Source organism: Molothrus ater, chromosome Z (genome assembly GCF_012460135.2).
Source record: "Molothrus ater isolate BHLD 08-10-18 breed brown headed cowbird chromosome Z, BPBGC_Mater_1.1, whole genome shotgun sequence".
In the NCBI taxonomy this organism is placed as follows: Eukaryota; Metazoa; Chordata; class Aves; order Passeriformes; family Icteridae; genus Molothrus; species Molothrus ater.
In genome coordinates, this window is record NC_050511.2 from 51,700,619 (window position 1) to 51,726,746 (window position 26,128).

Genomic DNA, 26,128 nt, shown 5'->3' on the forward strand with positions numbered 1-26,128 from the left:
AGGTTTTCAAATGACTGCTCTCTTTGCTGTAAGATATAACCACAAAATTCCCATCAAAACCACTGTATCATGTAAAAACTATGTCTCCTCAAAAGCTTTGGGAACAGCAGATGGAAGCAAGAAATAGGAGAGCAAGCCATTTGTCCAAGGTCGCACACCAGGCCAATAGAGATCAAGGAAGGAAAACACAGTTGCCTCATTTGGAGTTGCCATCTGCTCATAAAGCTGTACTCCAAATACATTCTTTAAACAGATTTGGCCCCTCTGTTTAACTCAGCTTGAACCTGCTCAACACAACATATATCCCAATTTCCACTGGATAATGGAGTCCTTTGGATCTAATAAATTCACAGTGTAAATGAAACATCTGATGGATAGCACAAACTTGACATCTTCTACACGTACATTCATCAAGGGTTTCAAAGCTGTCCTTCCAATAGACTTTGAAATAAGCATTAGAGTGAACTGTTCATGGCTTCAGCACATCAAAAGTTCCTGTGTTCAGAACTTTTGTGCTGCCCAAAACATTGATCTGTCATATGCAACCTTCTTCAATTGCCTGTTGTGTGTGGCTAAGCAATTTCAAAATAAGCAAGGGTGCCAATGACCAGTTACTAATGTCACACAATTAAAAGACTCATGCCAGTTCACCAATTCCACAAGTGATATACTCCCATACAGTCCAACTGCTTACTCAGCAAAGAATAAGACAGGGCTTAGGAACCCACTTAATTTTTAGGTTCTGTGCAAGTTCTTCCACAGACAGACTTCTGAAAAAATTCTAAGCAGCAAACAAGACAGTACCAGTAGTTTTTTCTCTAGTTTTTAGAGTCACAATCTACACAGCAAATCAACTGAATATCACTGGATTCACTGAGGGTCTTCAAGCAGGAAATGTGAACTGCTTCTGATATAGTGTGAAGAGGAAGTTGGAGCTGATGTGGGACCCACTATGGCCCCGTCCAGTCTTACCTATTCTGTGATTCTGTGAGAATGGACGGTACTGTAGGCACTTCTCTGAACACACGAGAACAGATAGAGTCATATTTTCATGGGGCTACATGAGCTATTCCTAACATAGAATCCATCCTGTTACAGGAACCTCTCTGGTCACACATTCCTGGCAAGGTTTATGAGAGCCTTCAGAACAACTTTGTTACTTAGTAATACATCAACCACAGAACGAAGTATTCCTGCAACCATTTAGCATTCTTTAGCCAGATCATTAGCAAGGCAGGCTTTTAGACTTGCTGGTAATATCTATTTTCATATGTTACAAGGTCCCGAGGGGGAACAAAGCTTATCTGCAACACTAACATTTGAGGGAGGGGCAGGACAAAGATGCAAATGACCCAATGAGATGGGTACACAAGAAAGGAAAAATAACCAAACACAAAAGCCCCAAACAAAAGAAACAACAACTAAAAAACCAATAAATAAGCAGAATTTGACATGGTTATTATGCCTTTTGTCAAACCAAGCTGATGTAAACATTCTTGGTTCCCACCTTATTTTGCAGTTTTTCACAAAAAGTCCACAGCCATGACACTTGGCAATAATTGCTTAGACTTGCTTAGTTCTCTATGAAAGTTATTAACTTTTAAGAACTTTTAAGGGAAAATATTTAATTATCTCTCTATTACATTTTTTAACTGATGTCGTGGAAACAAGACTTCCCAAGAACAAGAAAGTCCAAAGTGTCTGTCTTGCTAACAGTAACCTTACAAACCACCATCCTCTCTCAATGATGTTTGAAAGAGCCATTCAAACCTCAAAAAAACCCCTCAAAATAAACTCAGTCCTTCAGAGCACACAAAATTAGCTACTGAATGAGGAGGAAAACAAGCTACTGACCAACACAGGAAAAATCTCATCACTCAGCACATAGAATCATAGAATAGCTTGGATTGGAAGGGACCATACAGACCATTCCAATCCTCCTGCTGTGGACAGGAAACTTTCCACTAGAACATCAGAGCTCCTTCCAGCCTGGTCTTGAACACCTCTAACGATGGGGAGTCCACAACCCCTCTGGGCAACCTGTGCTACTTTCACAGTAAAGAGTTTTTTCCTAATATCTAGCCCAAACTGGCCATCATTTAACTTAAGGCCACTCCCCCTTTTCCTATCACCACATGTTTTTGTGCAAAGCCCCTCTCCAGCCTTCTTATAAGGCCCCTCTAGGTACTGGAAGGTGTTACAAGGTCTCCCTGGAGCCTTTTCCACTCTAAACTGAACAGCCCCAACTTTCTCTGCTTGTGTTCATAAGAGAGGTGCTCCAGCCCTCTGATCAACTTAGCAGCTCTTCTCCTGACTTGCTCCAACAGGTCCACATCTTTCTTGTGCTGAGGCCCCCAGAGTGGGATGCAGTGCTCCAGGTGGGGTCTCACCAAGGTAGAACAGAGCAGAGGGACAGAATCCACTCTTTCACCCTACTGGCTGTGCTCCTCTGGATTGTTCTCATCACCATCATTCCTGCCCAGAGAAAGGAAAGGTGATAAGCTTTCCAGTCACACTATTTTTCCAAGCTGAAACAGTATTAAGGCCAAACAGGAGAGAAAAAGGACCAGCTCTTTGGGTAGGAGTTAACCATCACATCAATTTGGCTGTGTGCAGTAAACTTCACCTTAAGCTTGGGATCATTCCTGTCCTGTTAGAGGCTTGCTCCCAGGAGTAATTTGGCTGATGGAGATCTCTTAAAATACATTCAGTGTGAAATATTTCCTCTGCAGTTGTGGGTAAACAAGTCAGTGGAGCTTTTCCTATTATGTTATTGGATTCTGTGATTCAGGCATAAGGGTTTTCCAGGGGAAAAATAAAGTGATGCATGCTTCCCAGAAACAAAAATACTGTTCAGCAGGAAAACCAAGCAAATCTAATCTGGCATTTTGATTTCTTTTATCTTTGATGTCTTTTATCACACGACACCTCAACTTTAACTAGACTAGCACTAACTCATACAGGTGAAAAAGCATTAGGAACCTTGTATCTCCTATTTCTGGGGTAGTGTTTTCATAACCACTCTTTCACTAGCTGCCAAGATGACCTTCTTACAGACAGATGAACAATAACAGTTAGTCTAACTGTTTATTACAATTGATTGTAAGCAGATGAGAACATTAGTCATGAAAATCTAACCCAAAGAGTCAGACAATGCAGCCAGATGGAAATTCCTTTGGAAAGTCAAACAGTCCCTCACCCAGGAAAATATTTAGAAATGGAGTTTACTGGGAGGGCATGATGGTCTTCAGGTCATAATAGAGAAGAGTTTTGACCAGCTGCTGTTTAAACATGACCAGTCATTTTCCTCCCTTTACTTTCACATGCTTTTTCCTTCCCAAACAACCCAGTTCTATTCCTTTTCCTGCCTTTAGTTTCTCCCCTAAGCATCCCATAATAAGTCCTGTCTTCCTCTGTATGCTGCAATGTGTCCTCTACCTCCAGGCAGCAAAACCAGGAAGTCTGTGAGGTGCTCCAGAACGGGCTCATATTGATGCATTTCTCTCCCACGCCATGGGGATGAGGCTGCCCCAGCACAATGCTGGAAGGGGCCTTTCCTCAGAATCCTTACATTGGGTCTTTGTCTGCCACTGTCCCTTGTGCTCCTCTGGATTTGAGGAGATAGGATCCAGTGATGGGGCTGGGAGCAGCCGCGGAAAGGGTTACTAAGGCTCCTCCACACCTGCCAATGTTTCTCTGCACTACCTTGTGGAGCACAGGCAAGTTTTTATCACATAAACTAAGAGTTTATCACTACTATTTCTTAAGCAAGAAAAGAGGGCAATGCTGAGGGAAACAAAGACAATATGGAAGCTAAAGTAGCTAAAGTAGCATCTCTCAGAATTTAGGGTTGCCCAAAGTCAAAACTGACTTTCAGGTCTCAGCCTTTTTTTTTTCTGCATTCTTCATAATGCTTCCATTAGACAATCTTGACAAATAGTCTGGGTAAAACTGTATAACGCTCCCAAGACACGTACTAACTAGATATATCTACTTTGTAAAGAAAGATGTAGTTAAAATACAGGAAAACTAAGAAACTTTGAACCTAGATAAATTAATTTAGGTGAATTCAGATATGGAATCTCAGTTCCATTCAGCTGACACCTAGTCCTTTGTACCAGACCTTCAGCTTTATCCTCTGGATTTTGTTTTCACCTCCCATATGAGCCATAAAATGTTCATATTGTTATCTGCTTTGGTGCAAAATGGGATCCTCAGTCCAAAAGTTCTTTAGCCTTCACTGAAACATAACAGGCTATGTAAGCATAACTACAAGACATTTTGATGCTCACATTTGTTACAGACATACAAAATCTGTGACAGACAGATTTTTAAAATTATTATTGTTGTTGTTGTTGAGAAAAACAAACCACAAAAAGAAGCAACCAAAAAAATCCAAACCAAACAACCATATTCTATCTCACTAGACAAAAAAATGGTTCTTTCAGCAAATCTTGGTTCATCCACCAGACTTCAGTGAAGTGTTTAGGAGGCAAGAACACAATGAAATGCAAAATCCTGAAGCACTAAAACTAAAGCACAGATGCATAGCTTCTGACTCAGTCATTCAAGCCCACTTCTCATTTCCACAGAAAAAGTATTTTCTTATTTACAGGAAGAGATAAGGAAAGGGCCAGTGTGAGGTGCTTGGTCACAGGGTGGCTGGTTTGCACTACAAGGTAGAATGTGTTTATCTCCTTCCTCTCTTTTCAGGAAAGAAGAGTTCTGATTTAGAAGATGGTAATCTCCATGTGGATCCTCAGATGTCCCCAAATTAGGGAGGTTATGCATAATATTAGGTAGACGTATAATATTAGGTAGACACATAGTATTTGCACCAGTTTGATTAGAGACTCCATCAAATCCTCTCCAGCTACTCTGAGAAGCAATTGTCCTGATTTGTCCTTAGACAAGCTGCACAAAGCAAACAGGTCACTGATCCCTGACCCTAACCTGAAGGTTCTTACACAGGATATTCTCTTCTTCATCACTTACAATCACTCCATACTGCTTAATCTCCACTTGGAATTTTTATTTTTTTTCCCACAACAATCAAATATTTCATGGGTTTCCTATGAAATGACAATGGAAGGAAAAGAGGTATGAGAGTGTATAAACAGAATAGAACCACTGAACAGTGAATCAGATCCACTTTGTTACGCAGCACTAAGCTGTTTCTCAAGTTACTTTAGTAGATGAAAGAACTGGTCCTTATTTGACTTAAATCAATGTTCCATTTAATGCAAAAGATCCATACACATGTACACCAAATTAAAATTAAAAACACACCTGTGGCAAATCAATGTGCTAAATCTACCATAGTCCTCCTGATTCTCTTTTCCGTCTTTCAAACACAAAGACATCCCTACCACATATTTCATTCATAAACTAACTTCTCTGAAGACCTCTGTGTGTAGATAATTTGTGACAATACCATAACATAACTACAGCCTTAGCATCAGCAGAAGCAAAACAAGAATAATTGTGGGAGAGTTCTTATATTACTAGGATACTACGTGTAACTACTGAAGTCATTCACCGGTTTGCTAAAACAAACTGCTTATCCATAGCAATGTTTCACTCTGTCAGACAATAATAGATCCTTCCAAGCATTAACAGGATTTATTTTTCCTTTAAAAAAATACTTTCTAATCTCAAGATCATTGTGGAATTCCTTCACTGCTTGCATCTGTCATGGTTTAACCCCAGCTGGTGACCAAGAACCACACAGTCACTCACTCACTCCTCCCCCTTCCCCAGTGGGAAGGAAAATCTGAAAGAAAAGTAAAACACATAGGTTTAAGTAAGAACAGTTTAATAAACGACACATAATGTAATATCATTATCATCACAATGATAAACAACAACAACCACAAAAATAGTGATAAAGAGGAATAAAACCCAAAAAAGATAAATGATACACAATACAATTCCTCATCACCTACTGGCCAGTGAAAGATCTGCAGCTCCTGTACAACTCCCCCCAGTTAATATACTGGGCATGATGTTCTCTGGTGTGGAATATCCCTTTGACCAGCTCAGGTCAGCTGTCTTCGCTGAGCTCCCTTCCAACTTCTTCTGCACTTGTTCATTGGCAGAACACAGGAAACAACAGTCCTAATGGCAACAGCCAAATCATTAGTGTTTCATCAACACTATCCTCCTGATGAATCTAAAACACATCATGCAATTAGGAAAAAAACAAATCCTATTCCAAACGAAATCAGGACAACATCAAATATTTCTGAACTTATACATTTCCCATATTCTTTTTCAAATAATCCTGTAATTATGCAGACTGAATAACATAAAGGTAAATCACTTTTGTTCACTATTAGAACTAGCAATCCATAAAGATTCCCACAAGAAGAAAAGCAAATCTGCCTGCTGAATACTTCGTAATTTTTGCTTATCTTAATGGTCAATTCAGTCTTTGTTTTCAACCACCAGTGACTTCCTATATTGTGATTATAGGAATGAATTCAAAAGGTGGTACTGCACTAGAGGAAGTCAGTGATACATAGAAACATGGCACTTTGCTAATGCATATTCAGGAACCAACCAAGCACTTCAATTTCAAGCCACAGTGCTTAGTGGCACTTTCTTAGAAGTGTCATTATCAAAGGCTCAGATTGATTCAGACACTTAGAATTCATCAAGTGGTGCCTACCTGCAGTCCTACTACAACCTGGCCCAAAGAACTGACAGTCAGAGAAGTACAGCAGCCAGACCCTGGAAGAAAAATTTCAGCCTTACACCAGCTGGAGTAGTCCTGAAGATGGGACATTTTCCTACCAACACAAGTGAATTCAGTCCCCTTGAGAGCTTGTTTTCACGGGAGTGATATCCAGGTATTAGAAAGATTATTTACTTGCTCGTAGAATAGTCTTCTAAAGGTTTAGGGCTTGTCATGCTTCAATGATCACAGACCTAGCAGGAGGTTAGCAGAGCTGGGGGGAGAATGATGCACCACTGATAGTAGACACAAAGAATGCAGAATTTATAGGCCACAAGGTCATTTGGCAGAACTCCCAAGATAAGGAAGTAAAAAAGCCAACACTTCAGCTGGGTAAAGGGTAATTCTGGCAAGGGAAAATAATGACCATGGACTCAAGAAACACACTAACACAAGGAAGAGAAAGACTGAGCGAGCAGACTAATTAGCAAAAGAAGCAAGGGAATAACTTAAGCAAGAGAAGACAGTACTAATTAATAGCAGAATTATGTAACTTTTAACAAATGAACATTAATGCCTTTGTTTGCTAAAATGTAGAAACAGTAAAAAGCTTTGATAGTCTGTGTGCTGGGTTTGCAGGTTTGTCACCCAGCACTCCTTTCTGAGCAGAACTCTAAATAAATCAAATACCTCACCTTTGTGTGTGGATCATCTCTTGCATTAACAGATGAAAGAACCCATTTTGGGACAACAATCTAGGTGATCCAAATGGGAACTATAAAGCCTTGCCTTGCCTGGATCACCTTTCTGCTACCAGCAAAGGAGAATCAGATCAAATAGAATTTGCACCAGTTTGGTTGGAGACTCCATCAAATCCTCTCCAGCATCGAGGCGGTGAGCAACTCAAAGGTAAAACACTCCAGAGGTATTTGAACAAGGGCAAAAGTGATGTGAATTTCTAGACTGGTGAGTATCAAATTTCATTTTGTTGTAACTGATCAGTGTGAGCAGTCCTGGGCTGACCAGTGGGATTGGTAGTTGAAAACTTCAAGCTCTGTGTAAATTGGATAAGAAAGATTTGGAACAGTGACTATCACTGTACACAACATAAATAGTGTGTGAAAGAGAGGAGATGTCCTCCTGTCTTTGCTGACACAAGGTCAGGGCACTGTGTAAATAACAACAGGAGATCAGAACTGGGAAATAAATAAATAAATGACTAGGCATTAAAATTGTTACAGACAAAACTGTGTGATGGAAGAGAGAGCTTTTCCTTTCTCTGACAACAAGAAGTTGGAACAGAGAGTAAAAAATTATTTGTATTAGGGGTCTGGACCTAAGGATAATGGAATTGGGCAATTGAGTATTGGCAAACTAGTCCAACAATTCTACCCTGTAGCTCTTGCAGTCTTATTTTGAAAAGCTGGAGTAAGCTGGGGAAGATCCAATGACTAAAGATAAAATGAATACATACTGTAAGCAGTAGTGGACACCTTATAAATTGGTGAATAGGGAAAATGGATTTTTGTGGTTTTATTTTGGAATTGGTGTTTTGTTGCTGACTTGGTAAATGGGATAAGTTTTGGTTTATGCTGATGCTTTTATGACATTGTATAGAGACCCAGGTATTCAGAAAAAGTATATGTTGGGAGGAGATATGCTGATGTCATGTACTAAGGCAAAGATCGTGTGTTGCAGGGGGGATGAGGCAGAAGATGTGTGAATGTTAGTTCCCTCCTTTTCACACCATATAACATAGGAGTGGGGATGGATGAAGAGAATATGGATAAAAATAAAGAGCATATAAGAAGTATGGATTTTAGTCCTGTTGCTGGCCAGACTCAGGGAAATAAGCAAGCAGGGATACAGGCAACTTTAAAACAAGCGCCAGGGGTCTGCCAGGTTTTATACATGTCCTTTCTTATATTTCATAATTGTCAAATTGGAAGTGATCTGTTGGTTTCAACTTTTGAAAACTGTTAACCTAACAGGTTACCCTAACTGGGGTCATACTTAGGCTAGATTGATTACCATGTTACTGTGGAAAGAAAAGAGACTGGCATTACAAAGGTGAAAGAAACATGATAAGCAAGGGGCTTTCAGGCAAGCAAGGCCTTTCAGGCCCCAACTTCCCCTGCACAAATACACACACACTATTCTGGCCTAAATCAATGTGGTATTTGTAGCCAGTAAGGGTCACTGAAAACATGGAAAAATTATGATGCTGGAGAATTTTTTACAATGAATGAGGGGACCCGGGGAACATATCAAGGAATCCCCAGGAGACCCTCTAGTTCCAGTAAAACCAGAGGAAAAAAAAGTATTTTTTATAAATAGCAGAGACACATATTGAATGAAAACTATCTGTAAGGGCTAAGGGAAGTTAAAACACTGATTTTTGGGGCAGCTTTATGGCCATTCCTGCAACTCACAGAGTAGCCAATTGGAGACATTAAACTCACTCATGAGTTTCTAGATGCCAGAATGTTGCTGTCTTTTCTAGGATGAGATTTATTATGCAAGTTAAATGCTTGAGTCAGAAGGCTTAAATCTGTTTACTAGTGACCCAGACCCCACAGAACAAGAAAGTCAGAAGGAACAGGATTTAAGAGCAATACACCAAATAACTGTGGACAATTACTGATGTGACTGGTTTGGATTTAAAAGATGCTTTCTTCTGCATTTCAGTGGATGAGCAGAGCCAGACTGTCTCACAAACCAGGTGAAAGAACCCACTTTGAGACAATGGGAGGAGGCTTCAGAACAAGAATTTTCTTACTCTGAAATGTAAGGAATTCCCCTTTTTTAGGTAAAAGCATGCTTTCCTTAATGGATTTAAAAATTGAGGCTGATTCATCAAGTGATGGAGTAGAACAAAGCTTCTCTGAACAGTGAGCTATCAGAGATTTTGGAGAAAAAGGCATCTGTCTCAAGAGTTGTATATACTTCTTTTTTTGCCAACATAGTCACAGCAACATATGCCCTAGAGAGTCAATGCTTGTGTCAACAACAAGGTTATTTTGCTAATAAAATTTAAGCCATTGCCCAAACAAAACAATTTATCCTACTAAAAAGATATTTATTCTTAAATCAATAAAATTACATCTTGCTTTGGTTGCATATCTGCTGGCCAGGGATGTGATTATCTTTTACTGTCTTTGCCAACTTAAGCATAAAATTTTTCAAGCAGGACTGCCAAAGAAGATGAAATGTTCTTACCACATTCTAACCTGCTAATCTGCCAATATCCTCTGAATCACTGGATTGACTTCTTTACTCATTTTTCAATTAAATACAGCAGAAATGAGCAAAACCTTTGCAACCATGTGAAACTGAAATAAACAGTAAACCTTGGCAGGACCATTGTTAGAAAGAGCAACTCCCACACAGTGAGTAATACCCAGTGTGTTGTACAAATGAAATAAATTCAGAGATGTGAAAGAGAAGCATGAAAGTAAGATAAGACAAACAAGAAACTGCAAGCTAACGGATCTGCAAAAAGGAAAGGAAAATAGTGCTGACTGCTTCAGCAGCATGACCATTATGGTTCAGAGAAGTTTACTGCAAATTTGCATGATAATGGCATTGTACATCAAAATCTCACATTCAGTTTGTCTTTTCCAAGGAAACAAAGTGAACTACCGTATCATGAACTTTCTGTGGAAAATGGGTGGTTATTTTCCCCAGCAATGTCTCAACAAAACAACTGATTTCAGATTCCCTGTAGAGATTACCAAAGTCACACAGAAGAACATCATAAGGATCATCTATGAGTTTCTTCAACACATCTTCCAACTATTTAGCAAAAATCTTCCTGTTGATGTTTGGAATACAAGCAAGATTGAGAGCTTCCAAAATGGAATTAATCATCAAATTGAAGAACTGGAGACATGTTTGTCAGAAGAACAATCAAAATCAAGAAACAGTTTTCAAACATGGATCCTAAAAAGCTCGACATATAGCATAAAAAAGTACTTTCAAAGAATCACCAATTTCTTAAAAGATAAGCAATACAGCCATTGTTCCTGGAAAGTAGTTCAAATGGAACTGAGAACATGTCACAGAATTTTTGACAGTCTTTGGAAAAAAAAAACTACATAAAGAGGTAAATTCTTTTATGTTTTGTTTATTTTTAATAATACAATAATTTCCCTCATCTTGGTATGTTTTTCATATCCACATTTTAATAATTTTCAAACTGACAGTTGGGACTTGTTTTCAAAAAATATTCAGTGCTCTAAGTTAAACATGCAGAGTACCCAAATGAAAGGGCATTTGGTATCATTGCTTCTGTAGGTCTTTAAAAACACAAGTGGATATTGCTCCTGTATTGTCTCTTTGCACTATTTTAAAAAGGTTTTGTAGTCTTTCCACATAAAATAACAGTTGTTTTACAACCTGAAAAATTTACATACATTACTTTATAGATTTTTTTATTTGCAGTACTTTCACTCAGGAAAAAAGTACAAGATGCAGACATGCATAAGGAAGACAGACCTTCCTGTAGTCTTATGCATTATGAAGATCTTATTTTACAAAACAGATGAGAATTTAAGATGACCAAGACATCTTTAAACTCAAAAAACAATGACAGGTTATCCCAAACAAGAAAAGTCAATTACCAGCTTTGATCTTTATTTTGCAAGTATAATTGTCTCCATAGCCTATGGAGATATATTTACAGATATGAAATATACATATATGAAATAAATATATATGAACTATATATTTATATTTTTATATATATAGACAGATTTATATATATAGCTTTCTATACAGCATATTGAATAACTATAGCATAGATTTTCAGGACATGTTGATTCACAACACTATGTAAAATATATATGCATTCAATGTGCTTCAAGTTCATAAGCAGACAAAATTACTCTGAAAAGAACTACTGAATGAACATATACTAACAAATTTCTTCCATCCCTCTTCCATCTTTCTTTCCTTCATTCAGGCAGAATCAAGCAGCACTTCAAATTATCATCTTCATCAGTTTAACCTTTACTCAAGACACCTTGAATACCCTATGGTCTCTGTATCACTCCCTATTAATTTGGAAACTGGATAACCTCTACATGGATTTTTTTCCACCTCAGATTTCATATATCTTCAAGAATATCTCATTTCTCATATATTTTCATCATAAATTGAACGTGTCAAACTTGAATGTAAGAAGGAGTTAAAATATGTCCATGACTTCTGGAACTGGGGAAGAAAAAGGGATTATTTTGACAAAAAAATTAATGTACTGTTACCATTACCTGTGGACAGAATCTCAAGATTTTGCTAAGAAGTTTAATGGCTGGATTGTACCTTGGGTTGCCTTCCTTTCCTTTATTCAAATGAAATAGATATTTAAAAATCCCTTCCACTTTGTGGTGGGGGGGAAGAAAACTGATTCTGCATGCAGCTATTGCAATGAATTGGTATAATTCTTTATTCCAGGAATGCAACAACAGGGTATTTACGACTGCCTAATTTTAGGCATCCAAATTAGACACTGGGCTAGGGAAATCAGGCCCACCCACTACCCTCTCATATGCTCCTTCTTTACAGAGACTGGGAGGAAAGAATGGGCTTCAGACTCCTGAATATAATTCTGCTTTCAATCACCAACAGAAGAGCTCAGTTCTTAACTGTTTTTTTGGGGAACATAAGACAAGTTCGGCACATAGATAATGTAACATTCCCAACTTTATTAGTCAGTCTCTGTTTTATTAATTTAAACACTTTGCAACTACATTGACACTGAAGTGATGTTTGATGTCTGCAAAATATGTTCAAGTACACTTAACTCTGATTTTTTTTTTCCTTAATTTGCTGCCTTTAATGTGTGGTTACTGTGGGGAATTAATGTAAACCAATTTTGGATACCAAACTCAAGGAAGTTGACAAACTGAAGGCTGTGACCTTGAGGTCTCCCAATGCATAATGTATCAGGCAAGATGACATAAGGTTGTATCAATGTACCTATGTTTATATTTTACTTTCTTTGCTCTGCTCTACACTTAGATTCCAGTCTCTAAAAAGCCAAGAATCAGCACAGACTTCAGCAGCTATGACTTGTAACAGCCTTGCACAGCCTAGTGGATTCTAACTGGATTCTATCAGTTCTCCATGGAATCACAGCATGTTTTGGTTAGGTAATGACAGCACCTTGACCTAAAAAGAGCTCATCCCTGGACAGCATGGAAACATTCACTTCCCCCATCTGCTCTTCTGAAGACGTGCTTCAATGAACAGAAAAAAGATATACCTATTAACTCATTGTCAATTGTGACTCACACTTCCAAAATGCAGGCTGCTTGGGTTTTTTTGAAAGGAAGAGAGACCTCATTAGATGATAATTTGGGGTATTCAGGTAAGCTTACCTGACATCAGCTAAGCTTTTATAGGGAACACAGCTATTTAAGAACTGCCCATGCTAGCTCTCTGTAAAAAATCTGTGCTTTCACAAGTTACAGTTAACTGTATCTTAGAGAAGAAAAAAGAAGTAACTGTAACCAATACTATTTTCACATTTCTCACCTGGAATTCAGTCTTAACCCTCCTTGAGGAAACAATATGCAACTTTCTACTCCTGTGAAAAGAACTGCATTTTCCGAAACTGAATATGGTCTTCTACTATTAAAGTCAAATAACTAAGTATTGACTTTTTTTTTCTTTAAAAGAGTACTTAAAAATTAAGTACTGAACAGTCTCATGAAAAATTCTAGAATAATGCTGTTACACATAACTCTTACAATAAAACTTTTTGTAACTTTCTATCTCTGCTGTAACTGGAGATCAAAAGAAACCTGTTTGTTCAGGTTTTTTTATTGTATTGGCTTCAATATATCTGTGAATAGACACCACTTCAATGTCTATCTTCATCAAGCACTCTAATACCATGCCGGTGGGTACAAGAACAAAGAGGGGGTGGGGGGAGGGAGGGAGACACTAAAATGGGAAAGTGAAAATAATTACTAATCATTAAAACTAGTAAAAATTTCAAAGACACTTAAAATTTCTTTTAAGAAAAAAAAAGGTGACTAAATTTCAAGATTTTCTTAATTTTTTTTCCTGGTTAAAAGAAGAAAAAGTTAAAGCTCTTAGCATTTGTACTGTATTGTACTGATCAATGAAAGGTTGGATTACTTTGAAATACAGACAGTTGTGAGCTGGAAAAGATAAACTGCAATTCTGCGGAGATGAGGAGCTGAAGTAAGGAATGAATAACCAAAGGGCAAGAAATCAGCCCCCCCATCACACCTTTCCAGTTTCAGGACACTGGAAGTGCCACCCAAGTCAATGTCTGGTATGAGGGCTCATGAGGCTGCTTTAAACACCTGTTCAGCACCCTCTCCAGAGGGTGCATTCTTCTATCTGGTAGAATTTGCTTTGAAACTTTAGAGTGGCATCATTTTTTTTTCATTTTTTCTATACTCAAGTGGTAGTAAGTGCTAAATCACAAAAAACAAAAATCCAAGATCCAAAACTAATGCTCACTACAGCGGAAAGAAAGTTATTTTTAAGACAGAAGTGGTCATCTATTACCAACCACCTGGATATACTGCATGCTATTATCCACAGAACCTACTAAATTCTTTCTAGATTAAAAACCTACACCTTTTGTCAGCATAAGGGTATGTTGAATCTTCAAAATAAAAAAAAAAAAACAACAACAAAACAACCTTTTTATTTTTTATTTGATAGTATTGGTGTGGTAAGCAAATGCCCTCAACAGCAGAAGCAGCACGTCTTAGATTAAAACCGATGACAGACTTCCTAGACCAAACAGTTCTTAGAAACTCTTGGCTAAAGAGCCCCCTGCTGTTAAAAAGTGTGGTCCCATTAAGCTACCTGATTAGGCAAAGTCCCCTGGTATCCTTCCAGGGGAAATCAAACAACAGTGATGGTTCACAAGACCAGATGACCCAGTTTTACATTCTTTCTTCCTCCCTTTCCCTCTTTCCAATCTCACATCATTGTCCTGCTTTAATAGTTGTTGAACCTTTTCCTAAGCCCATCCGACAAACAAAAAATTATCCAAAATACCCAAACAAATAAAATCCATAGTTTTGTTCAAAGGTAAAGCTTTAAAATCAGAGAAGAAGACCCACTGCATATGAGAACTAGCACAAAAGAGAAAGGGGAGTGTTGCAGCAAGATTGGGTAACAAGAAGAGCGAGCAAAACATCCTCTGCTTTTCTTGTCTGGTCCAAATGCCTTTAAAAGAACCTCTCAGTTACACTATACATAAATGATCTTCAGCCGTATCTGCAGTTCCTCCGCAAGTATTTCTCCTTTAATATACTAATACGCTAATTACCCATCACCACAACCTTAGTGGAATAGCACAGTATAGTTTCTCTGGAAATAAATTTACTTCTGCAGTACTTAGCTTAAAATTCCAGTTCTAGCTGACTCATTTTAGGTTTCTCTCTCCATCTTATCTGGACAGTTCTTGCCTAAGTCACCGCCTCAGAAGAGGCTCACAAGACATTTATCTATCTGTCAAAGGTGCCAAAGTCTCTAATTTTGAGACAATACCCTAAAACAGAAGACTGAAAATAGCACTGTGTTTTGCCTAAAAAATTCCATCTGAAATCTCAGTTTACCTAACTAGTGATAAAGACTAAATATTAAACAAAGATGAGCACCATGTTTGTCCTATAACATTTTTAAACAACTGCTATTCCAAATTACTCTGTGGTCATGGTTCCCAGGGCACTAGGACCTCTCTGTTTCTCTCAGTTTCTGTTCCAAAACAGAAATACCTTCCCCAGGGGCCTAACGATTCCAGGTACATTGCTGGCAGTTAATAAAGAATATTTTTCAGGAGAGAAACACCAGCAAAGAAACTGAAGTGATCTGGTCCAGTCCCAAGTCTCACATCACTCGCTAATGCGTTCTAAGCAGCATCAGCTACTACACCAACACACCAGCAAACTGCATAAAATCATCATTGCAAGAGGCTTGATGCCAAGCAACATCCTGCCATTCTGCACCCACCTCCTTTTCTCTTTAGCACTTTCTGGAATTCAGTATTGCTTGACTGTACTCTACCTTGTGCTCCTTTTCTTTCTACCCTACAGTCCACTTTCAGATGTGCATATTGTCTGTTTAAAAAACATCAGTTTCCTCCTTCTGGTGTTTTTTTTTGGGTTTTTTGTTTTGGTTTGTTTTTTGTTTGTTTGGTTTTGTTTTTTGGGTTTTTTGGGGGGTTTTGTTTTGTTTTTTGTTTGTTTGTTTGTTTTTGTTGTTGTTCTTATGTTTGGGGTTTTTTGGGCTGTTTTTGTGTTCCCGGAATGCTCCTTTCTGTGTGCCATGGAGCAGGGAAGCGCAACCTGCTTACAGGTCACAATTACTGGTCCACTCAGAGACTTGTGCAAATCTTTAATAACATGCTTTGCTGTGGAAAAGTGGGAAACAGGCTCTCCTCTACCTACTGCAGTGCAACCAGCACATAAATTGTCCCGTTAAGTACGTCCAGAACATTGTCTCACAAGTATCTCCTATTAAATACAATTTATATCTGTGTGTAAAATACAACTAAAAATCTTGGAGAATAGAAGCAATCCTGATGCCTATATAAAAAGTTGTTGAAATTTAGGCAGGGCTGGGAAGAGTCCTCAAACACCATTATCCTTTAGACCACCATACAGCTATTCAATCAGAATAGTTTATTTATGAAAGCTGTCCACAACCAGTCCCAGAACATCAAATGGGAGCAAGAAGGCTTCTACATCTTCAAATGCTGGCTGGCAGCAGTCTTGCCAGAAGACAGATGATCTGCAGGGTCAATCACCCTCAAGCAGGACTCTCCAGGAGCCTTTGCCTGCACTTGCACTGCAGTTCTCTTTTAAGCCAACAGCGGGTACCTCTAGGGCGTGAGAGTCCTTGCACTGGCAATTAAGCATTTCTCCGTAACAAGCCCTGGGTCCGTCTCTGAGACAGCAGCTGTCAGGCTGTCACACTGTGACTGCAAAGACTTGCAGGGATTTCAGATACTGTGTTCCACTAGGGAACAAGAAGTTTAACACAAATCATTTTTCCTTGAGCAACCTTGAAAACTAAAAGCAAAATCCAGCACCTCGAGCCTGTGTCTTCACAAAACACCTGAAAGATCAGCTGCACGGCACGTTTCTTGAGACACTAACTTCGCCCACAGCATTAAAGAAAGGGCAGCAAAATTGCCCTTTTTAAGAGGCTGTGTCTCAGCATTTGCCACGGAAGACGACAAGCTCCTTGCTGAGTCTCCCACCCCTCTGCTCAACACGGTTACAACAGGACCAGCACGCAGGGCTCCGGACCTCGCCTCCCTGCGCCAGAGCACGGTGCGGAGAGGCGGCGGGAGCTCTGCGCCCAGCCCGGCCCGGCCCAGCTCGTCCACCCGCGCTCGGGCACCCGCCGAGAGCAGCAGGTCCAGAGAGCCCGCGGCTCCCGCGCAGCACCGAGCCGGCTCCTGAAGCTCTGGAGGAAGGACACGGAGACCTACCTCTGAGAGACGGGATGGGGAAAAGGGAAACGAACAAATGAACAGATAGCCCACCCCCTCCCCCCCCCCCCCCCAAGGAAAAAAAAAAAAAAGAAAAAAGAAAAGTAAAAGGAAAGATGAGCACTTGGGAAAGCGCACCTTCGTGCTGGGCTGCTGCTCGGAGCGGAGCGCGCTCACCAACACCATCCCATCCTCCCAGGCAGCGCCCACCACCGGTCGTTCCGGCCGGCACCAGGGGCACGCTCCGCCTCCGCCCGCGCCCGCCTCAGCAGAAGGCCCGGGGGCGACAGGGCAGCGCGGCCGCGGAGCAGCAGGAGCCCCACCCCGCGGTGCCGGCACCGGCCGAGCCCCCAAGCACGGCAGTCCCCGCGGGCTTGGAGGAGCTGGGCAAGGCTGTCACCTCCGCTTGGACCGAGCGCAGCAGAGAGCAGGCGAGCCGCTGCCGCACCGCAAACGCGTCCCACTCACGGCGGAAAGTTTGTGGGCGGCGGGACCGACCCTCCACCCTCTCGTGCGCCGGCCCAGCCTTACCTCCCACCCCTCTGGGCGCCGCCGCTCCTTCAGGTGCCTTCCTCGCCTGAGGGCCAGGAAAAGAACGCAACAGCCTGGCTTGGCTCCCCCGCCTATAGTCTAGTCTAGTCTAGTCTCGTCTCGTCTAGTCTAGTCTAGTCGGCTCGGCTCGGCTCGGCTCAGCTCGGCTCAGCTCGGCGCCCGTCCCGCCCCCCCGGGCGCCACCCCCGACGGCCCCGGGCCCCCGCGCAGCCCTGCCGCGGCGGAGGGCGCCCCCTGGCGAGCGTTCCGCCCCTGCCCGTGCGCGGCTTGACCTGGGCCCAGCGCGCCCCACGGCCCTAGCACACACGGTCCGGCCTCAGCACACACTGCCCCAGCCCCAGCACACACTGCCCCAGCCTCAGCACACACTGCCCCAGCCCCAGCACACACTGCCCCAGCCCCAGCACACACTGCCCTAGCCCCAGCACACACTGCCCCAGCCCCAGCACACACTGCCCTAGCCCCAGCACACACTGCCCCAGCTCCAGCACACACGGCCCGGCTCCAGCACACCCTGCCCCAGCCCCAGCACACACTGCCCCAGCGCACGCTGCCCCAGCCCCAGCACACACTGCCCCAGCCCCAGCACACACTGCCCCAGCCTCAGCACACACTGCCCCAGCCCCAGCCCACACTGCCCCAGCCCCAGCACACACTGCCCCAGCCCCGGCACACACGGCCCGGCTCCAGTACACACTGCCCCAGCCCCAGCACACGCTGCCCCAGCCTCAGCACACACTGCCCCAGCCCCAGCACACACTGCCCTAGCCCCAGCACACACTGCCCCAGCTCCAGCACACACGGCCCGGCTCCAGTACACACTGCCCCAGCCCCAGCACACCCTGCCCCAGACCCAGCACAGACGACCCTGCCCGAGGGTCAGCCCGCGTCCCGCGGAATCACAGCCCATCCTGAGCTGGGAGGGACCCACCAGCATCATCAAATCCAACTCCCAGCCCTGCACAGGATATCCCCAAGAGTCACAGCCTGTATCTGAGAGCTTTGTGCAAATGCTTCTGTCAGGCTTGGTGCTGGGGACCCTGCTCCAGTACCTAACCACCCTGTAGGTGAAGAACCTTCTCCTGATAGCCACCCTAAACCTTCCCTGACACAACTACAGGCCATTCCCTTGTGTCCTGTCACTGGTCACCTGATCCACGAACTTTGTGAGTTTGTGACACTGGTCACAAATTCACATTCTGGAGAGAAGAGATCAGTGCCTGCCCCTCCTCTTCCCCTCACAAGGAAGTTGCAACTGCATTGAGGTCTCCCTTCAGTCTCCTCTTCTCGTGGCTGAATGGGCCAAGTGACCTCAGCTGCTCCTCATATGGCTTCCCTTCAAGGCCCTTCACCACCTTTACACCCTCTTTAATGGCTTTATACCTTCTGTTATGGCACCCAAAACTGCACACTGGTCTCCAGACAAGGCTGCCCAACTGCAGACGAGAGCAGGACAATTACTTCTGGGAAGAGACAGCTTCTGGGAAGAGACCTAAAACCTAAATTAGGTTTTGGGAGAAAACCTAACTTTAGTTTAGGCAACAAATGTGAGACTTTGACCAACCATAGAACCTGTAGCAGTAGCAGTAGCAACCTTGGCCCCATGTTCCTCTTTCACAGAGCTCCTTGCAGACACGGTGCTCTGGAGGAGTTTGCCTTCATAACAGTATCCCAGCTGATGTGGTAGTCATCAGCATAGACACAAACCCTTATCTCAGGGTTGACTGATAGAATAAATAACAGTATCCATGTTACTGTTTTATCAGCTAATGAGATTTTTGGTTTATCTAACCCATGGCATTTTTGGGAGTATGTTGATGCACAGTCATGTGTACAGAAATACCTTCGCCATTATATTGTACTGATTGTCTCAGTAGGGAAAAAACCCATACATACTTTCTCCCAGCTGACTATATATACACACACAAACTGGAAAAAAAGTTCTTTCTTTTTCATGCCTACAAAGATTTCTCACACCTTCCCATCTGACCCATCTTTTCTGCAGACAAAAAAGAGGCAGAAGGTGGGAGGAAAGAGAGAATAACAGCAGAGACCCATTTCACTGACACTCAACTAAAAGTAGGGTGGTTATATGCCAAAGTCTCTGTTCTTAGGTGGAAAAAATGCAAACCCAACAGCAATGCAGAATGAGTTTGGGAAATCCTGGTTTTACTGAGTGAATGAACCCCAAATTTCCCTATTTTCAAGCAGCAGAGACCCACAAGGGTACAATCTGACAAAGATGCAAGACAAATAATCATGCGAAATTGAAGGTGTTTTGTGAATAAGAGCAGTGGGGCAAACATTGACCAAGAACCGTCCACTTAACAGGTTTGCAGAAAATAGCAGCAAATCAACCAGGTTTTTGAAAACTACTGTGCTTCCTTTCCCACTGTGAAAGGCAAAGAAGGTGGCCTCTTGCCCTGCTGTGGATCCCAGCTGTACTGTCACAGAAGGGCCCAACTTTTGTCTCTCCTCAAACTGGAGATGAAGTGAGGTAGCAGCTTCCATGTGGCAGAGTCAAAGCAGAACCTTAGCTGGCCTGAGGGAATGACCGAATCTGTGGCCTCTTAGATGAGAGGTTGGATTAGGAACTGCTGGCTGCCAAACCGGAGGAGAAAAGGTGGATGGGTACCTGAGAAGCTGCCAGCATGTTGTGACTGGGGCAGAAGATTGGTTTGCTTGGAAGGAAATACTCTATTGTGACTGATTAACTTCTATTTCCTAACACTTGCAAATAAAGATAATAGAAGTAACCCTTGCAACCTTCACAAACACTGTAAGAAAAGCCTGAAAAGTGACCCTTTTTGAAACAATTTTCTATTTTTTATGAGGCAACCATAATGTTCCTCACAAAGATATCTGAACAAATAGCAGTAGAAATAATCTTTTTTCTGATAGTAGAAAGGTTTAAGTCACTGGTAGAACTGCTTTTTTATATCATTACCAATTCCCTGCTTTCAGGCAGAATCAGTTCTTTTTTCTGCCCTGCAGAAACGGTTTGACATTGACATTACTGTGTTTCATATTTCTATGTACAAAATTAAAGACAATAAAACATGCATACAGAGAGTCTGCAGGATCACAGCCCTAAGAAGGAGTAGGTTAAAAAAGAGAATCTGTCAAACTCCAAATTTCCTAAGGTATTTGGAAAGGCCTAAACATAATATAAAGACAATGCCAGGTTAAAAAACAGTGACACAGTAAAATAATTTTCAGACAAGCTCCCTGTTAAAACAACTGAACAACGAAAACAAGTAACTGCCTTTCCATTGTCCCCAAAAGTTAAAAGTTTGCATCCCTCTAAATGCTTCGTGGAAAGATGTTTCAAAAAATGCAGTAGGTGTAGTTGACAAGATCCATTTGGTTATATACACTCAAACAGGGACAGACAGTGCCTTTGAGGACAGCATTTTCTTTTCTGTGATTTATAATAATTAAAGCATATCAAGAACCTGCCAGCTTTGCTTAGGCAGAACCTATTTTTGGTAACAAAAGAAGAGCCCAGAAAGGACAAACTACAGACAATTCTTTTCCTGAACTTCAATCCACAACCCCTTTATTTTCTAACCATCAGAAATTACTAGAGTGCTTAAAAGCACATCAAGGACATCTGACTTTCTGAACAGAAAGGTGCCTGCTTCTCCATTCTCTGTAGTCATGTTGCAGTCTGGATCATTGCCATGGCTACGTTCACCAGCATGTTTGATGGAAGTTGCTCCTTTGCTGCTGGGAGAGAAGCCAGAAACCAGAGCTGTGAATGCAATCAGTCAATTTATTTCTGCTGAATTTAACCAGGAGTCGATTCAGTCATCTATACCCTATTATTCTAATCTCATACTGCAAAGTTGTTAAAGTCAAGGCTCTTTCATCTTCCTACTACGCAAAATACACAGCTTAAAAAAAAGAAAGTAGGTCTTCAGATTAATTTTTGTCAGTACAAGCAAACTGAAATGCAATTTAATTTAGCATCAAATGATTGAGGACTGCTTAGTCTCTGCCACTGTTGGGAATACAAGATGGAGAATTATACCGATTGGACAATTTGAACTAGTAGGAATAACATATTGTGATGTTGCTGTTTAGTAATAGGCGTGCTTGGATGCTCTGAAAGAACCAAAATTTTGTAAGTGGATCTTACAAGGATTGTTTTCCTGTGGCTCTTCTCTGTCTGTTTTTTTGTATTGTTTTGGGGTCTTGTGCCTGATAGGACTAAATTCACTTTGTCTCCTTGGTAGATAACAAAATTTGTGTACATCTATTTTTCTGCCCTGGCATAATACATACATTTTTTATATTTTTATCCCTTAATTTATCCCTTGATTTTACAAAGGGCTAGCAGGGGACAATAAGAATACAGGCATGTATATAACCATGATGCTATCATAACCACTGTTTTCTTGGGAAAGGAGGATAAAATTAGAGCCTACTTCATCCTCTTTCCTTTTTCAAGTGGCCAGCTTATGGTTTTGATTTGAGTCTACAAGAAATTGCTGTGGCTTTGTTAAGCCCAATTTAAACTTAAAGGTAATTTTTATGACAGACTTCAAAGTACATCATTTTTGCTCCCTTCTACATCAAATGTACTGGTTTCATTTTATGTGAAAGCCCTGAATCAGCTGATCAGGTGCTGGCACCAGACTGCCCCTGTATGTTGCAATGCCCACCTGGACTCAAGCAGGGTCAGATACACAACCTCAAAGCACACAGAAATGGCTAGAAGGCATTTACTACCTCAGCCCTTTAGATACCCTTTGGATCTGTAGAGGAGATGTTTTATGTCCCTCTTTAAGAGAGTTTTCCTTTTTCATCACCAGCATGACTTAGCTTTCCTCTGTTACTTTTAGAAAAATTACAAACATAAAAATTTGAAAGCATACAAAAAATTCAACACATGCAGGCAATCAATTAATGAAACCTTGAATAGCCTCAAGTCACAATGTATGCAAACGTAAATATACTTTCTCACTACACTCTTTCAGTTGGTAACCCAGAGGGTACTTCACATCAGTGTCCATCATGGTTGACTCATGATTTTTACAGCTCTTTGCTGTTCACAGCATGACCATGTGGTACTGAGCATTAACTTCTGACTTAACTCCACCTTTCTACACAGTGAAGGCCTGTTGTCACAAAGACATATTTAATACAAGAGTTCTCTTTCATACTATACCAGATCCTTCACACCACACTACATGAAAATTATGTGTATGGCACAGATCTAGCACAGTTGGTTCTCAGATAGTTCTGGAAACATGCAGAGTGTTGACCAGCCTAGCCAAGGCCACAATAGACAGGAAGATGGGCTGCAAACAGCTGTGGTTGCACTGCTGATGTGTGCTGAAGGCAGGATGATGATGGGGTTGCTGAGGGAGTGTCCAAAGTACAGTGGTGAAAGAACTGTTCTCTTGAGAGCTGCTACCACCATGATATATCATGCACCTGCTGCAAATACAATGTACCTCTTCCACACATTCATTAATAGCTTTATTTCTAGTCCCTAGCCACCCTCTAGGGATGGCCAGAACAACTTGGGCCTGAAGGTGTGGTCTCTACCTCCTGTTCATGTGGGACAAATAGACAATTTATCTTCCATACCACAGACATGTGCTCTTGTGATTACAGATAGAAGGAGACTGTTTCTTTCCTATAAAAAGAAGATGCAGAATTTTCTGCTTTTCTCCTCTTCTCTTTCCTTCTATTTTTTTCTGTTCTTTCTTTCTTTCTTTCTTTCTTTCTTTCTTTCTTTCTTTCTTTCTTTCTTTCTTTCTTTCTTTCTTTCTTTCTTTCTTTCTTTCTTTCTTTCTTTCTTTCTTTCTTTCTTTCTTTCTTTCTTTCTTTCTTTCTTTCTTTCTTTCTTTCTTTCTTTCTTTCTTTCTTTTCCGCCACTTCCGCCACTTCCACCACTTCCGCCACTTCCGCCACTTCCTTCCGCCACTTCCTTCCACCACTTCCGCCACTTCCTTCCTTCCGCCACTTCCTTCCTTCTACCACTTCCGACACTTCTGCCACTTCCTTCCGCCACTTCCGCCACTTCCTTTCCTTCCTTTCCTTTCCTTCCTTTCCTTTTCTTTTTGGTGTAAGTATTCTTAATAGAAAGTCTAAGTTCTCTACTCCAAAGTCCATGACTCACATGCTACTGTGCATTATTTTGGTTTTTTGTGGTTCTTTTTTTACTATGGAGACTGTACACTGAAGCTGTTGGCATGAAGCACAAATATTATAGCAGTAAATCTTCTCTCTGTTATATTTAGGAACTGTGCCACCAGTCCTGATTTACTTATTCTAAAGAAACACAATCTGGAAATCTCCCACTGCTATACCTGGCAAAAGAACACGTTAGGGTAAATTTCAAACAGGGTCCTTGCTATCATAAGTAAACACAGAATCAGCCTTTTCATATATCTGCTAATTTTCAGGGGTATTGTGTTGTTTTTTTTTGCTTTGGTTTTGGTGTTGGGGATTTTTGTGTGTGTCCATTTTAGTTTGTTTGTGGTTTGGCTTTTTTAAATTCCCAATTTGAGATTTTTTTTTTTTTTTTTTTCAATTTGGAGGTGTTTCAGTAAATACAGTGTAGTGGCAAGCAACAGCTGCAAATACCATGTTACAAAAAGCATGGTAAGCCTGGTTTTGTCATTCTTTTGGGTGACTTATGGAGCATTCACAAATGCCTCCTGTATAATGGCTACTTCTTACAACCAGACTTCATTATTCACAGAACTGCCAAGAGCCAGGTTATGAGGAGGGAAAGTTCAAGAATTCTGACTAAAGCCATTGGATGGTCCACAACAACTTTATTAGGTTTGGAATCCTTTTTTTGTTGATGTTGGCCAGAGATTATGATGATCGTGTCAAAAGCCTATTTTTTGGTTCAGTGATTCAGAAAGGCAGCTATTCCCTCTGCTGATTGTCCTGATAATTATAGTTGCCCATAGAAAAAATTATTTCCAGCAACTGAAAGGCATCAGCAAGAGCATTTGGTGGTCTTTTGGTGGTGCCAGAAACCTAAACATGTTTTGCTGCACGTGTGCTGTTGGTTGCCTGCTTTTATTCCAGCTCTGTCACAACTGCCTCAAGAACTCATTGTGGGTCTGGGCCAAAAAATTGGTAAGAAGAGAAGAAAAACATTTGTCCAAGGTCTGACACTGGTGTTAACCTGTGGGTTAGGTGGTCACAGGCTGTTATTGCTCTGGCAGTGTCTCATGAAAGGAATCATGTTTTGTTGGAAAAGCAGACTAAATTTGCTGGTGGTTTCATGAGTGAAAGAGAAACCTTGCTGAGGTCAAAAGACTGGCATGAATCATCTTGTTTCCCTTGCTATGTGCCTGTTTCTGCTCATCTGTGGGATATTCTCACGGTTTTCTGTGGTTGAAAACTGAAAGAGAGAGGCAGAGACTTGTGCATTTCTACAGTAATGAAATCTCTTTGATGTTTGCCAAGCAGTGTGAGTGATGCTAAAATTAAAGAGAAAACACCTAGGAGTACCTGGGGGGGAAAGGCAACATGTGCCCAAATTAGTAGCCTCACTTTTGCATTAAAATAATTTTCCTAGAACTCTCCAAAGCAAAATATAACTCCTCTGCTGGTAGTATCATCCTCCAGATTTTATTGTGAAGTACATGGAAACAAGTTTCACCCAATTTTAGCAGCATGAACTAGGAAAATCTTCTGCTTCTAGAATGAAAAGATTATATGTTTTATATGAAGGTCACCAAGAGTGTAACTCAGTGCCCTTTGTCCCTCTGAGATTAGAGAATTATTTGCTATTCCTACCTGCAAAAAGTAAACAGCAAAATTCAATCACTGTTTCCTCTGACTCAAACACTGCTTAAGGTTTCTCTCAGGACAATGGTTATATTCAAAATGCTCTCTGGACTTACTTTAGCTTTTATATTGACAACATCTCTTTAGGATTGTTTTTTTCAGAAATGTGTGGATCAGAAAGTGCTATAATCTTAGTGTATTTTGACAAAATGTAAGTCCTCTCCTTATAGTTTTTGTGTGTTTGTTTGTTTGGTTTGGTTTTGTGGGGGTTTATTTGGTGGGGGTTTTGTTTGTTTGTTTGCTTGTTTTTAAACCTTTGCTTCCTCTCTCCTATCAACAGCAGAAATAATGCTTTTCTGAAACTAATGCCAGAATTTTGTCTCCTCCTGGGATTGCTGCAACATTAATATAACATGAATGGGCCTAGGACTCTGTCAGGTCCACAAAGCACACACTGGTTCAGTTTCTGGCTCTGCTAAGAGCTATTTGATGAAGGATTTAGTTTTCAGCCACTCAAGGCAGATTTAAAAAAAGGGTCAGTGAAAACCAGCTTTTCCCAATGACTCCATATAGCTGAAGGATATATTTCCAATAAGTGAAAATCATTGTAAGCTTTAGAGCACCAGACAGGACAGCCTGGATGTTTG

General features: G+C 41.2%; 1 protein-coding gene across 2 annotated transcripts in view; it reads right to left on the minus strand.

Annotated features, from left to right (window-relative positions):
• Positions 1 to 17,843, minus strand: part of MOB3B (MOB kinase activator 3B) — an 84,016-nt gene extending 66,173 nt beyond the window's left edge. For both annotated transcript variants that reach the window (XM_036403337.2, XM_036403336.2), the window contains exon 1: positions 17,697 to 17,843. The gene's annotated coding sequence lies outside the window, so the exon portion shown is untranslated. The remainder of the gene's footprint in view (positions 1 to 17,696) is intronic.
• Between the last annotated feature and the right edge of the window lie 8,285 nt (positions 17,844 to 26,128).